We start from the raw sequence: 17,533 nt of genomic DNA, 5'->3' as shown, positions 1-17,533 counted from the left end.
AAAGATACTTTCTAGTAATTGTGGATGATTTCTCAAAGTTTTCTTGGACATATTTTCTCAAATCCAAAGATAAAGCTAGTGAAATCATCATCAATCACATAAGACAAGTCAACAATCATCCTGTTTTCAAAGTAAGAAGAATCAGGAGTGACAGTGGAACTAAGTTCAAGAATTCTGTGATGAGACTATTTTGTGAAGAGAATGGGATCATGCATGAGTTTTCTGCAGCAAGGGCTCCACAACAAAATGGAGTAGTGGAAAGAAAGAATAGATCTCTTATTGAAGTTGCAAGAACAATGCTTGAAGAGTCAAAGTTACCAACATACTTTTGGGCAGAGGCTGTAAACACTGCATGCTATACTCAGGATATTTCTTTGGTTAATCAAGCAAAATGCATGACACCGTACCAATTGTTCAAGAATAGAAAACCAACATTAAACTTTCTTCATGTCTTTGGCTGCAAATGTTATATCTTAAGGAATCAAACTGATCAGCATGGAAAGTTTGATGCCAAAGCTGATGAAGGCATTTTTGTTGGATATGCAGTTGGAAAAGCATACAGAATCTACAATCTCAGAACCAACATTGTTATGGAATCTGTACATGTTGTGTTTGATGATAAAAATATTGAAGGACTGTAAGATGGAGATTTCCTTGAAAGCCTCAAATTTGACAATGTGGAGATGATGAATGAAGACAGTGATTATGAAAGTGATCAAGAACAAATATCTAAGGACAATGCAGAAAAATCTACAACCAATGAAGCACATAATTCAACATCTGTCGAAAGACCAAGTGCATCATCCGTCAAAAGACAATCTGCATCATCCATCGAAAGGCAAAGAGCAATATATGTTGATCCATCAATAGGAGCTGAGAGCCAAGTTAGATCATAATCAGAAAGAACTCCAATTTCAAGTCAAAGATCCATAAACTCAGGGGGAGTTTCTGATCATCAAAACTCTGTCAATCATCAAGACAACAATGAGGCCTCTTCATCTAAACCTAATCTACCTCAACAGAGAAAATGGACTAGAAATCACCCATTTGAACTGATCATTGGTGATGCATCCTCAAGAGTGCAAACTAGAAAAGCAACTCAAGAGGAATATCTATATAGCAGCATTCTATCTAAGGAAGAACCTAAAAAGGTAGAAGAAGCTCTGTTGGATCCTGATTGGATTTTAGCTATGCAGGAAGAGCTAAACCAATTTGAAAGGAATAAAGTTTGGAAGCTGGTACCCAAGCCTAAAGGAAAGAATCCTATTGACACCAAGTGGGTATTCAGAAACAAGATGGATGAAAATGGCATAATTTTCAGGAACAAAGCTATATTGGTTGCCAAGGGCTGCTGTCAACAAGAAGGAATATATTTTTATGAAACTTTTGCTCCTGTTGCAAGACTTGAAGCCATCAGAATTTTCCTAGCCTGTGCAGCCTATGCCAATTTCAAAGTCTATCAAATAGATGTCAAAAGTGCCTTTCTGAATGGAGATTTGGAGGAAGAAGTCTATGTTTGTCAGCCTCCTAGTTTTGAAGACCCAAATTTTCCAGAATATGTCTACTATCTTTTGAAAGTACTTTATGGATTGAAGCAAGCACCTAGAACCTGATATGATACTTTGTCAAAGTTTCTCTTAGAAAATCATTTCACTAGAGGTACTGTTGACAAAACCTTATTCTATAAAAATGTTAATGGCCATAGTATACTAGTTCAAATTTATGTAGATGATATTATTTTTGGCTCTACAGATGAAAAACTTTGCAAAAAGTTTGCCAAATTGATGCAAAGTAAATATGAAATGAGCATGATGGGAGAACTAACTTAATTTCTTGGTTTATAAGTTAAGTAAGTTAGTGATGGAATATTCATAGTCAAACAAAATAAAGTTCCTATTTTCTGTGATAACACAAGTGCCATTGCCATCACTGAGAATCCAATACAACATTTAAGGACCAAGCACATAGACATCAAGTACCATTTCATTAGAGAGCATGTTATGAATGGTACTGTGGAACTTTATTTTGTTCCAAGTGAAAAACAACTTACAGACATCTTTACCAAGCCACTTGATGAAACCACCTTCACTAGGTGGGTAAGTGAGTTAGGTATGCTTAATTACTCTTACTCTATTTTGATGTCCAAGCAATTTGTAATGTAGCCAGAGTAAAAGTTGATATTTCTTTTCTAAGATAAAATTTTGAATAAGTCAGAATTTGTATCTCGACGGATGTTCATTATCCGTTAAAAATGAATACCGTTGAATTATATTATTCGTCGAAGTATTAATTATTAATCTGGATACTTTTACCATTATCCGTCGAATTGCACTCAATCTTAGCCGTTGATTTTGAGCATTATCCGTCGAATTTACTTACAACCTGTATGTATATTTCAACGGATAATATTAGAATTTTGACAGTTTTCTTTATTTTTTAACGGCTATTTTGGGCTAATTTAATTGGTTACTTTATTTCACTTTTTAATTTTTGACAGTTTATTTCTGAGATACTATAAAAGCTAATTTCATTTCTATTCTTTTCTTTTATCATTCTCAAAGCAATTTCTTTAACTCTCTTCTTCTCTAAAGTAAATACTCTCTCTCTGCAACTAATCTCAACCACAACAATGGCACCCGTAGTCAAAATTATGTCCTCAACTGTGTTCGTCTATGAAAAGAACAACTTTATGGCTCTGGTGAACAAGCAAATTCCGGCATCTGAAGATTATCACAAGATGATGGACTTCATACTGAACTGCAAATTGAGTTATGCCATGCTTGAGTCCCCAACCATCTACTGTAAAGTTATCGAGGAAATTTGGACTACAACAGTGTTCAACTCTAAGGACAAAACTATTATCTTCACTCTCAAAGGTAATAAACACTGTATTAATTGTGATACTATTAAAAAATGCTTTAAATTGCCTGAAAATAACACTCGTGCTCCACACACAAACACTGATGTGAGTAACATGCTAGTTTCTGTGGGCTATGCTCTTGATGCCACTAAGTTAGGTGATGTTAGGAGACTGGGTCTTAGAAAATAATGGAGTTTTCTGTGTGATTCATTTATTAAAGAGTTTTCTGGAAAAATTAGCAATTTTGATGTTGTATCTTATTTACTTGTTCACATACTTTATATGCTTCTTAGTGATAAGTACTTCAATTTCAGCACATCTGTTATGTATGAGATAGGGAGTAAGTTAGGGGATATTAAAAAGAGGTCTAAGAATATTTATTATGCTAGATTTTTCATGATGCTAGCTAATTTTGTTTCTGAGGATCTCTCTACTGCGGAGAATTATTGCTGACTTGAACAAGGCAAATCATCACAAGAATGTTACTCTTGTGTACATGCCAATCATGGAATTACCTCAAGTAAGTGAGGTAAATGTTTATGTCCCTACTACTTCCCAACCTATCACTTCTTTGCAATCAACTGTGGCAATGGCATCTGTGATAGTGACCAAACAGATGCCTACCCAAGCCACAAAACCAAAAATCTCCAAATTCAAGTCAAAGAAAGCCCCCTCTAGTTTCTCTCAATAGAAACTAGTTGTAAAATCCACCAAAATCCAAGAGGGGAGTGTGAAGAGAAATGAGGCTGGTGAGGGACAGGGTGAACATCAACGAAGCCCGAAGAATAAGGATGGAGAGGTGAGTGCATCCCAGCCTAGCCACAGTGCAGTTTCCCAATAAACTACAGTGCTTAATAAGGATATTAGCTCATTGCTAGTTGCATCCTCCCAAAAGGATATGACTATTGAACAAATCTCACAGCCAAGAGCACAGGCTAAAAAGGTTAGGGACACAAGCTCACCCCAAACCTATATTAGAAAGAAGAAATCAAAAACCATTGGGGATACACAGGGTGCATACACTGTGCCTACTGGAGTCAAAGACTCAGTACATGTACCTTCTCAAAGTCAGGTTGATATGGCTCCAATAAATGTGGAGTCACAGCCAAAATCTTTAATTATAGAAGCACCTAACACACCAAACTCACCCACAAATTCTCTGGATGTTGATATGATTCATACATCAATTCCTGATTCTCCAACTCTAACTCTCATGGAGAAGCCAAAATCTACAGCAAGTGAGCATCATCTTTTAGATGATTTGTTGGCTCACTTGCCATTTCTTTCTGATTTTACTGAGAATACTGTGCAAAATCTCAAATCAATCACCACGGATTATATAGTAGTTTCTACTCCAAACTCTGTCATTTCTACTACCTCGACAGATATTATTCATTCATCGACCAGTGATTGTATCTCGACGGATGTGCTTAACAGCAGTCATCCGTTGACACTTCCAACTACTACTTCGACGGATGTTCCTCATCCATTGAGTATCACTGCATAACTTCAAATTTCAACTAATGTTACAAGTGCAGATGATTTAGTGGTTGTATAATCACTCTTAGGATTGAGGGAAATGAGTGAACAGAGTGAGAGGCTGAGTTGCTCTCAGGCAAAAGGAGAGGAAAAGAGTGAAAATCTGCAAGATATTTCTTCCAACTTGGCAAAAGTGAGTGAGTGGAGTTTCACCTTAGTAGGTGAAGGTGAGGGTGTGAGGGTGGGAAGCCAAGGGGAGCCCTTGATGCAAAAACAGAGAGATCATGAGAGAAAATAGGTACAAGAGAGATAAGGATGAAAACCATTGCTAGTGAGTCAATGAATGTCAGTGATGCACAAAAAGAGAGACTGTTTCAGCAAGAATATCAAGCTTTCATAGATTCTATCTCTTTGGATGCTAAGACATTTACTCATCCTGTTCCAGCATATCAAATTCTAGCTGGATATGGCAATGAGGATGCTGAGAAGATATGGACTTGGTGCACACTACTGCTTTAATGTAAAGGGCAAATGATGCAATAACTGCTATGCCCTCCACATCTGGTAATGACTTTGAATTTGCTGAAGACTCATTTGGGGATGATGGTGAGGATGATGAGGATGAAGGCATGAGCATAAGGGAGATGAAGAAACTCCATCATGGATCCTGCAAAAGGAATGCTCTTATTAACATCTCCAATCCACTCTATTCAAGCTCATCCATGACACCCAAACAGCAATTCAAGCATCCACTAGTGCTAGCACCAAAAGACTACTTTCAGCTCACCTGGAATCTCTCCAATTGCATAAAATTCAGGCTCTTCAATAAAGTCAAAATATGGATGCCATCAAATAGGAAATTGGTGAGATTAAACAAGACTTTGTAGCAAGGTTGGATGCTAGGCTTCCAGGAACCACCATGAAAGAAATAGCTCAAAAGCTCAAAAAGGAAGCTGATAACAAATATGGAGAAATCAGTGGCCAAGATACTTGCAAATCAGGAAGCTCAAACCAGTCTTCTACAACAGTTGGTGGCTGCACATACCTCAATCTCTACTCAAATTGATGCTAACAAAAAGAGGGAGAAAGACTATATCATCTCAGTTAGCCAGGGGGAGTCAACAAGTGAGGGGGAGAAAATGCTCAAAATTCAAGTAAGCAAAGTGATTGTTCCATCAATTGCTTTCACAAAGCCACCAGCTCTTGACAACATTGATTTAATCAATCTATCAACAGCCAAGTTGGAGTCCAATGACAAACAAAAGATTGATGTAGCAGCAGTTGAGCAAAAGCTGGATGCAAAATGGAAGAAGCTTGATGAAAACATCAAGAAGAAGTTTGGTCCAATTGAGAAGCAAAGCAAGGCCTTTTCTCACTTCTCTCAATTGAGACAAATTTCAATCAATGAGATGAGCTTCGGGAACTTAGAAAGAGGTCAACCCTCATCAATCAAATCTCCAAAGGCCAGTGTGATTTTTCAGCCAAAAAGAAATTATCCAAAAAACTCAGACAAAAATCCACGGGACCTATCCTATGAAACCCCTAGGCCAGATGAAAAGAAGTTGTTTGCAAGGTCTATTGCTTTATCCAAAGATTCCAGAGACATGGTGTCAAAGAACAGAATTGCTAAAATCTACAGGAATGGTAAACTAATCTGTGTGGTGGCTGGACATCCACAATTTGCAGAGGCTAAGAAAGAAGAAAATGTGAGGCTTAAAACAACAACAAAAGCAATCTGCTTTAAAAGCCATGAACCTAGCCAAGAATCCTGCAACCATATAAATTGCATTGCCTGCTGTGACAACTGAAAATCTGAATGAAGGAAAGCAAGAAAAGCCAAAGCAGTCAAAGAAAATAAGGTACAAATTACATGCAAAGAGGAAGCTAGATTTCAATAAAGACAAGGAAGACTATTTGCCAACCCAATCTACAACTTCAAGCCAATCAGCCATACCTATTATGAAGGAGGCTGAATTCAAGGTTGATCCTAACATCACCTTTCATGGTGATCCTGTTGTTCCTAAGGATGAACCTATAGATTGGTTCCTGACCTAAACATTCCAATCTTTGCCAAACCAAGAAAAACAAAGAAAAGAGCAGCCAAAATAGTCAAGCCAGTTAAAATTCAACCTAAGTCTTTGGCCAAACCCAAACCTACTGTTAACAAGGGAGATCAACTCTTCATATGTGACATCAAAGAATTTTCAGACATAAATCTCTATCTGGATGAGCTAGAAGAAGTTAGAGTTATTGATGCCTACAAGCACCTTCCAGAGAGATTGGTCTTCAGGTATAAGGGTGGTAAAGAGATAACATAGCCCCTTCACAGAATTCTCAATGAAGGTTATTCAACTTTGGTGAATGTCTTCTCCTCAATCAAGAAAAACTTTGGATTCAACATAGTTGCCAAGAAGATGGTACTAAACAAGATTGAGGAGATAAAAAATAGCTAGAGAGGACCAAATGCACTCCCAAGAGTAATGACAATCCCTTTCACTGGAGATAGGGTGCATTTGAGGCCATACTGAATTATGGAGTTCAAGGATGAAAAATACATTAGAAGATTCTTCAGATTGGAAGATCAGCTAAAGATTGCAAGCAATGAAACTCTCAAGGAGATGCAAGAAATGCTGAATCTAATAAATCGGAATGAATCATAAATTTTCATCCAACTCCAATATCAGATTGAAGAGAATGATGTGAAGCTAGGAAAGAAGTCAAGGCAATCAAGGAAATGATCGAAATTTGCTCAGTCTAAATGAGCACCTTGAAAATGATCTATAAGACACTCTACAAATCTTTCTTTCTGAGAATTTTCAATAAACTTCAGCACTTATAATCTTTATCTACTCTATTTAATTCTGTATTCATAGTGTGTTTTGTTCTCATCAAGTTTCTCTTAATTTATGGCTGCAATTCCAATAGACATAAATTGGGGGAGATTGTTAGGAATATGTTGTGCACTTGATGATAACTTAAACAGAACACCAAGTAGATTTTAGTCAAGTGATTTTGTAGCTTTCAACGGATGATCATTTCAACATCCGTTGAAAGAGTAACTTATGTAACAATAAGATTAGTAGCACATTTCTGCATACTTAAATGGCTTAGTGAACTAAATATTGTAGAATGTTTAAGTCATGTTGACTACTAGATTGATATGCAAGATAGGATGGTTAATTATAAATATTAGATGCCCTGTAATCTTGTATAAATGAAATAGAGTTAACTGCCAAGAAGACAGTCTCAACGGATGATTCACAAAGCTTAAACGGATGATCAACATAAATCTCGACGGATGATCAAACTGAGTTTCAATGGATGATCAAACTGAGTTTCAACGGATGATCAGTCTGAGTTTCAACGGATGATCAAATTCAAAAGAGCAGTTGATAGTGACTTGACAGTCACATGCGTTGATTGTATACAAATAGAATGTGGCAGCCTATATGCATGCTTTAGAGAACAAAGAAGCATTTCCATTTCCATGCTAAATCGAAGATATTCAAAAATGCTGGAAAGAGAAGTGTAGCAACATGAAATTAGACTAGAAATAGTTTGTCTTATTATCTTATCTTTTTATCATGTAACTTGGTGATATATAAACCAAGGGTAGCAAGTTGAATAGTATCTAAAGAAGTATGCAATTACAAGAGAAATAGATAAGGCAAAATCTGTAAAGAATTTCTCTGTTCTTGAAGTTCAACTTGTAAGCGGCTATGAACAATTTTGTTACACAAAGCTCTCAAATTAATATATATCTCTGGTGGAAAATTTCAATTCACCAGAAAGTTTTTTTATGTACTTTTATTTGAATACTTTGTGTTTGATTTCTATACTTCTTTCACTCTGCACAATTGTTAAATCAAACACAGCTAGATATATTTACTAAAGAACTGTTCTTGAAATTTAAAAAGAAGCCAGAATTATATTCAACCCCCTTTTGTAATTCTTGTTTAGATTGTTTGGGAATAACAGTTATCATTCTTGTTTACACCTATTTTTCCACTTCTGTTCTTTTTCTTTTTCCCAGTAGTCTCAGTTTTGACTTCCTTGGTTGGTGTCTTTGCAGTTTGATTTACTATGGGCTTCTTTTCATTTTTAGCAGTAGGAGTGCTTTCTGCATTGTTCTTCTCATTATCTTCATCTGTAATTTCTTAATTGATTACCAAGTCAACTTCACTGAAATCAACCTCACGAGTTTTGAATAGAGGTGCATTAACTTTCCTTTGCATTACAGGAACATCATGGTTCACTATTTCTTGTCCCTTGTCAGTTTCACCTTTATTGTGAGAATTTAATGCCTTATAGTCCAAACCAATAGCTATGTTAGCACATGGTTTATTTTTATTATAATATTGTCCAACAAACTGAGATACATTTTTATATAATTTGATCTTCAAATCATTCTTCTCCAATCTTTCTCTCAACACTGCCTCCACTTTACTAGCACACTTTAGCTTGTTTTTGAGATATTCATTTTATTTCATGGCTGTCTCAAGACTAACAAGCTGCAACTCCAATTCCTGTTTTTCTATCTCAAGCTTCTCATTAATTTTTGATAGTCTACTCACTTCCTCAATAGCTGCCATCATGCTTGTGTAGATATGAAACATCTCTACACTCATCTTTTCAACAGTTTCTTTATATTGACTTGCATTTAAATCAATTGTGGTTAGAGTTGCTACCTCTGATTTAGATGTAGATGATTCTTCTTTCTCTAGAGCCATGAGAGCATAATCCCCAAATTCTTTATTGTAGTCATCTTCATCTGTATCATCCCAACTCTTGCCTTCTACAATATAAGCCTTTCAATTTTGCTTTCTCAAGAGAGTTTTATACTTTGCTTCCAATTCCAAATAAGCTTTATCTTTCTTCACCTTCTTTGGCTTTCTACACTCAGTAGAAAAGTGACCTAACTCATCACAATTGTAACATCTTATCTTTGATCTGTCAACAGATCCTGTTCTGTAGCCACCTTTGCTAGCTGAGTTAAACTGTGTTTTTCCTTTCCAATTATTGTTGTTGTTGGATGTATGACCCTTGATCTTGAAAAGCTTTGGCTTCTTAACCCTTATATTAGAAAATTTTCTTTCAAGGTAATCCATTGACTGGTCCATCTCATCCAATTCATCAAGGGTGTATAATTCATCTTCTTCTATTTTCAGTATGACTTGCTTCTGTGGCTCCTTATTCTTCTGCTTAACATTTTGAACAACTAGAGTTTGAGCTTCTAGTTCATCATCAGATGACTTATAGTCATTGGAAACTAAGGCACCAGTTTCATCAACAACATGTCCTTGACCAGCTCTCAATGACTTTCTTTTTAACATTTCCAGCTCATAAGTGTTCAAGTTTCCATACAAGACTTCCAGTGTCATTCTACTTAAGTCTCTTCCTTATCTAATAACAGATATTTTTTGTTCCAAATGGTCAGGAAGAGTGAGCAAGAATTTCAGGTTGACCTCTTCAGATTCATAATATTTGTCATGAAGCTGCAAGTTATTTATCAGCTTATTGAATCTTTCAAAAACATCAGATATACTTTCCTTAGGCTTAACCATAAAACCCCCATACTGTGACACCGAGATCCTTTTTTGGTTAGATCTAACTTCTTCTGTTCCCTCACATAGTATCTCAATTTTCTCCAAAATCTGTTTAGCAGAATCATAGTTGATAATGTTGTTGTACATAACATTATCAAGAGACTCAATTAATATGAGTTGTTAATTGCTATCCAGTGCAACCTTTTCCTTTCACTACTAGAAAAAAGGCCTTAGACATCGGTTGTGGACTGATGTCTTTTAAAAATCAAACTGATGTCTTTGCATGTGATGTTAAATGTTGGGGCCTTTTACATCGGTTGTGAGCCGATATCTTAAAGCATATTTGACATCGGTTTTAAATTCGTTCTGATGTATTTTTCCTCAAAGTAGTCTTTTACTATGACTTCAATGCTGCAATAATATGAAATTTCTATCAGTTTAAACATATTATGTATAGGAGAAAACAACAAATTAAAATCAATCTTCAAATCAAGCCGATGTGTGTTTTATTGTATAACATCAGTCACTATATAGTACAGATGTGCAATGTTTATTTAGACATCGGTTCTGTAAGTGAACTGATGTCTTTACTCTATTTTTACATCACTTTATACATTTATATGATATTTATTCTTTGATTTTACATCGGTTTTAAACTAACAAACTGATATGTGTGAAATCCTGCTCAATACCTGGTATAAACTGATGCTCAACTGGTAAAGGAACCATCGACTCAAAGAACTCAAAGGGATCAAACATCTCTATAGGATCATGAACTATCCCCTGTACTGGTGGTACCGGCTCCTGTGGAAATGGTGGTGGAGGTGGTAGAGGAGGAAATATGTACTCAGATACTGAAGGTATAACTGGTCCTGCTGGCCCGGTAACTGTCATCTCGGAAGATGCAGAATAACCAGAAGATGCCATCTGATAATATACCAAAGAAAAGAAAAGGTCACTAAATAATCCTAAGATTTATACTTCCCTATTCTAATCGGACCTAGATCCTAAAACTATTCTTCCTATTTGACTATCCCTATCCTATGTGATCTCCCTATCTTATCTTAATCCTAATGTTCTTGTTTTCAGGGACCAAACCTACAGCTCTGATGCCAAACTGTAACGCCCTCCAGACACGGGGTATAAGTCTGGGGGTTACTAGCTAATCTTTAAACCTGTTCAATCTAATTAACAAATAATGAAACTAAACCCCTTTAATACTAACCAGGATCTTTTTAGGTTGAAGTATGATAACAAGAACCATTAACTACTTTATTACAAAACCAAGTTTAAAATCTCACAATTCTCTTTATTACAAACCATTGTCTAATTCATTTTAAACTAAGTTCAGCTTTTATTCAAACACACACACTATCTATCAACACTCCACCTGTTCGGGCAACTCAAAGCTTTCTTCCTGGATTGGGATCAATACCTTGGGTATGAGAGGATCCCGAGGCTTGACCCGCTTCTTTACCACTCGAGTCCTGATGGGTTTCATATTCCTTCTTAACTGAAAACAATAAGGTGAATAACAACAAAAAGGGGTGAGCCAAAAATTGCTCAACAAGTCCACAAAATATAAATAGTGTTAAAGCAATTTAAATAAATCCGTAACCCGGTATATCTACAAAGATATAACACCACGAGAATAGAAAGAAGGCCATTACTGGCGAATACAAATGAACTAAACTAGACTCAAGTTCGCAGCTATACCCTGCTGATCAGCCAGGATACAGTGAAGATCTATATCTCACTATATAGATCCCGTCGGGCACCCAGGCACTACGGCCCATCTCAAGGATCCGGTTATGTCCCGGTCCTTAGGATTATGTAAACTTAATCCCCAAAGTAGTATTATCCAGTCCCTGGAATAACAACCGGAATAATCGGTATGCCTTGATATATTCTAATCACCAGAATATATCAATGTTTGTGAATAACCAATGGAATATAAATAATGAATTCAAATGAAGAGAATAATTCAAGAATCGAACTGAAATATGAACAAAAGAAAAAAGTATAAGCGTAATAGGAATTTGAAATGAATATTACTATTCTGAAAGTAGAATAGGAGAGAAACTTATCTTCTACGCGACTTACTGCAATTAAATCACTTTCGTCTATCACCTACTCGACCTGCCTTGCTGGCTTAGCTTCTGTTAGCAAAATAGACTGGTTAAGTCATTTTGTACTTCAATTGCATCTTGAATTGACTTCATTTTATTCCTATTATCTACCCATACGCTTATGACTGACTCTTATATTACATATAAGCAAGTAAGACTCGATTAACCACATAATACATATAAGCACATAAGCACATAATCATTTTTATAGTTAGAATAATTTTTAGAATCAAAATCGACTCGCTGATTGCCATCTGCTTCATTTCCCATTTTTCCGGAATTTTTCGGACTCGTCTCGGCACGCATTTTGACTGATTATCAAGCAATTAATAAAGTCAACTAATTTCTAGAAGAAATTAGGTCTTCATATTATTTTTAATGAAAAGAATTCATTTTTCTGAGTCAATTGGCTTTCGTTTCGCTCAAATCAGGTTAACGGTCTAATTAATATCAATTAAACACTGATAATTCAATTTATTATTCAATATAAATAATTATTACAAATTTTTAAATCCCAAAATAATTATTTGAGAAAAATCCAAGTCAAAATAATTTTTTTGTAATTTTTGGAGTTAAAATGAATATGTTATGATTTATCGAAAGTTATTTGATTAATTATCGGAATAATTAATCACTTTTAATGATTTAATAAGTAAATAACCAATAAATAATTAATAAGTAACTATTTAATAATTTAAAATAATTAATCCCTAATTATTAGGATTAATCACGATTTATTACCAATATTTACAACTTATCGTTATTTATTTGATTAGATCGATTATTTACAAATAAGTAATCGATACACTCCGCTGATACGATAATTATCGAATAAATCAACTATTATTCGAATCAGAATTCAATTCAATGATCCACTACTCGTATTTCTACGAGTTATTCGCATTCCTCGCATAATTCTCGAAACATTACGGTTATTATTACAATTTATACGATTTAAATTAACTATCTCAATTTAATTATTCGCTATGAATAATTAACTATCGTCTGAATACTAATAATAATAATAATAATAATAATAATCGAACTTATCGTTCAAATATCCGTATAATTACGAGTTAATCGTTTATTCCCCTAATTATCGAATCTTTTCTTGTATTATTCGATAAATTTTAATCTTTAATAAATATATATTACAGAATAATTCGAATTTCTAATTTAAGAAAATAATTTCGAAATTATTAATAATATATTACAGAATTTAAAACTAATTTTTAATCGATTTTCAGAATTAATAAAAACTAATTTCTGTTTTTATAAAAATAAAACAAAATTCTAAAATTCTGGAAACATAAAAAAAAAAGGAATTAGGGTTTTAATGGATTGAAACCGGGTTAAAATTTAGAACCCACCGGGTCGGGTCCGGGTTGGCAAGAACAACCCGCCGGTGTTCTTTACAACCCAGAAACCGGCGAGGTTCCGGCCACCGGAGCTCGATTCCGATGAGGCTAATTCCTGGACGAAACCACACGTTTTCAGTCCATTTTTGCTGCCAATCGATTTGTCACAACTTTAGCTACACATCCCCGTCGCCCTTCTCGTCCGTCCACCCCTGTATCTTCTTTCCCGGCGAAACAGAACAAAACCCGGCGAGAATCCGGTGAGCTCGATTCATAGCCAAAACGGGATCGTTTGGATCGATTCAACCCTCTATCTCATTCGAAATCACACCAGCAATTCAACCATACCAATATCTAATCCTAATAACCCCTACAACTAATTCTCCGATCAAATCAAACAAAAGTCCGGCCAAAACTCAAAATCACGATTCCGTACATGAAAATTTACAAATAATATATCAAAATAAATCTTATTACTTCTACAATCAAACCCCCATACTCTAACATACCTCAGATATCTGTATAATCAAAAACGATCAATTAAAGAAACGCATAAACCCTAGATATCGATTTATCGATTCAAACAATCGTTAGTCAAATTAATTAGCAGGAATCAATCATAAACAATCAAATAAAGTTATTCATATCATCAATTTCAACAAATAACCCTAGAATCAAAAAGTACCAATTCAGGTATAAACCCTAGAAATTAAAATTGAAAATTAACACATCAAAACATGTTTTTGATACCAGAAATCGAAAGAACAACTCGAGAGGATCGATTTGGATACTCATATCGATCGATTTGGTGCTCAGAAATGTTCAAAATCACCGATTGATTTCTGACCCGAATTCCGACCCGAACTGTTCTTCAGAGAATTTCTAGAAATTTGCAGAATTTTTAATAATTAATTAATTATAATTAACTGATAATTAGGCTATTTATAGTGTGAAAAATAATACTCCTAAATAAAATTAAGGGGCTAATTGTACATCTAATAAAAATATTTGGCCCTAATTTTCATAATTTTTGGGTATTAAAAATTAATTTATAAATATTTTATATATACAATATATATACCAAAATTTCCCAAAAATTGTGAATATTGCAAAAATACAAAGAAATGGTATAAATAAAAGTCCTATAATTTTATAAAAATAAAAATGTGATTTTTGTGGGGTTTTTAACACCCTATGGGGCCCGGAAAAGTCATTTTTCGCAAAACAAGAAAATTTATAAAATATCTAGATGTTCAGAATAATGCGATGGTTAAAGCCGTTTGATGAAAAATAAGGCCCATTATTTTATTTGAGATACTGGCTTTAAAATCATGGTTTGGGTCGTAAAACGTTTGAAATGAAACCTATAAATACGAAATAAAACATCTGGAAAATACTTTAAAATACAGAAATGACACGGAATACACGTAACACGTAACAATTAGGGTTTAACAGATAATTACACATAAATGACACATTAACACACCTTATTTATTATAAATATAATATAAATAGACGCAAATTTCTCAGTCGTTATATTCTTCCCCCTTAATAGAATTCCGTCCTCAGAATCTTCTACGAAAACAAATGAGGGTATTTCTCTAACATTTCACTTTCCAGTTCCCAGGTTGATTCTTCAACCATAGGATTTCTCCACAACACTCGCACTAAATATACAGACTTATTTCTCAATACTTTCTCTCGCCGATCTAAAATTCTTACCGGTTGTTCTACAAAAGACAAATCAGGTTGGATATCTATTGGTTCATATTCTATTACATGTCTAGAATCAGGATTATATCGCTTAAGTATCGACACGTGAAACATATTGTGAATATGTTGCATATGAGGCGGTAAAGCTAATTTGTACGCAACTTTTTCCACTTTCTTCAAAATTTCAAACGGTTCGACGTATCGTGGCTTCAATTTACCCTTATTTCTAAATCTGGTCAATCCTTTCCATGGCGATATTTTGAGTAATACGTTTTCTCCTTCCTGATAGTCCATATCCTTTCTTGTTTGGTCTGCATGTTTGCGTTGCCTGTTTTGTGCTGCATCGAGTCGTTTCCGAATGAGTTCAATCTTTTCTTTAGTTTGTTGAATAAATTCTGGACCCAAAATCTTGCGTTCTCCAACTTCATCCCAATGTACTGGTTATCTGTATTTTCTCCCGTATAATACTTCGTACGGTGGCATTCTAATGCTTGCGTGATAGCTGTTATTATAAAAAAATTCCACCAAAGGTAAATGCTCATCCCAACTGCCTTCAAAATTAATCGCACAAACTCGTAACATGTCTTCAATCGTTTGGATAGTTCTTTCACTTTGCCCATTGGTTTGCGGATGATAAGCGGTACTCATGTTTAATTTAGTTCCAAGACATTCTTGAAATTGTCTCCAAAATCTTGAGTTGAAACGAGGATCTCGATCAGACATGATAGATATTGGAACTCCATGTCGCATCACAATTTCCTTGAGATATATGTGCACTAGCTTGTCGAGTGAACATCTTTCATTAATCGGTAGAAAATGTGCCGACTTCGTGAGTCTATCAATGATTACCCATATCGCATCATGATTTGCCCTAGTCCTCAGTAGTCCTACTACAAAATCCATCACTAGATGTTCCCATTTACATTCTGGAATGTCTAACGGTTGTAATAATCCGCTCGGACGTAGATGTTCCGCTTTAACTCGCTGGCATGTGTAGCATTTACTTACCTATTCTGCTATTTCCTTCTTAATGTTCGGCCACCAAAAGTTTTCCTTCAGATCGTGATACATTTTTGTGCTTCCTGGATGAATAGAATACTTCGAACCGTGTGCATCTCGTAATATTTCTTCTTTTAATTCTGCCACATTAGGGATCCAGATTATTGATGCAAAACATAAAATTCCTTCATTATCTTTCTGAGTTGTGATCTCTTCTCCCGTTAGGTCGTCATCTTGACCCATCACTTCTCCTTGACAACGGCGAATCTTCTCTAGCAACTGCGGTTGGAAAGTCATAGCGTAGATAGCTTCTACAGATTCATTGGGAATACGAATCTCGATTTCTAATTTATCGAATTCCTTGGTTAATTCTTCGCATGAGGTTAACCAATTCAATCTTTCTTTTCTGCTCAACGCATCTGCTACAACATTTTCTTTCCCTGGATGATAACTGATCGTGACATCGTAATCTTTAATCAATTCCAGCCATCGACGTTGTCGCATGTTCAGCTCCCTTTGCGTAAAGATATACTTCAGACTTTTATGATCCGTGTAGATTTCGCATTTTTCACCGTAGAGACAATGTCTCCAAAGTTTCAATGCAAATACGATCGCTTCCAATTCCAGGTCATGAGTGGGATATTTATGTTCATGAGGTTTAAGTTATCTCGAAGCATATGCGATGATGTTGCCGTGCTGCATCAATACACATCCTAGTCCACGATACGAAGCGTCGCTGTAAATGATAAAATTCCCTTGCTCGTCTAGCAATACTAGTACCGGTGTGGTTACTAACCGATTCTTCAACTCTTGGAAACTTTTTTCACATTTATCATTCCATACAAACTTTTCACTTTTTCGAGTTAACTTGGTCAGCGGCGTTGCTATTTCCGCAAAATCTTTGATAAATCTTCGATAATACCCTGCCAATCCCAAGAAACTTCGAACTTCTATCGGTGTCTTTGGTCGTTCCCAATTAAATACAGCTTCAATCTTCGCTGGATCGACTTGGATGCCTTCTCTACTGATGTTATGCCCTAGAAATTGTACTTCTTTCAACCAGAATTCACATTTGGAGAATTTCGCGTATAATTGCTCTTTCCTCCGAATTTCCAAAGCTATTCTCAAGTGCTCTGCATGCTCTTCTTCCGTCTTGGAATAAATCAAGATGTCATCAATGAATACAATCACGAATTTGTCCAAATATTTCTTGAATACCCTGTTCATTAAATCCATGAATGCAGCTGGCGCATTTGTCAAACCGAATGCCATTACCAAAAACTCGTAATGCCCATATCTTGTGCAAAACACAGTCTTTGGAATATCTTCAGCTTTAATCTTCAATTGATGATAGCCTGATCGCAAATTTATCTTCGAAAACCATGCAGCTCCTTTTAGCAGATCAAACAAATCGTCAATTCTTGGTAAAGGATACTTGTTCTTGATAGT

This window comes from Apium graveolens, chromosome 2, assembly GCF_009905375.1.
Source record: "Apium graveolens cultivar Ventura chromosome 2, ASM990537v1, whole genome shotgun sequence".
NCBI lineage: Eukaryota > Viridiplantae > Streptophyta > Magnoliopsida > Apiales > Apiaceae > Apium > Apium graveolens.
This window is presented reverse-complemented; position numbering follows the sequence as displayed.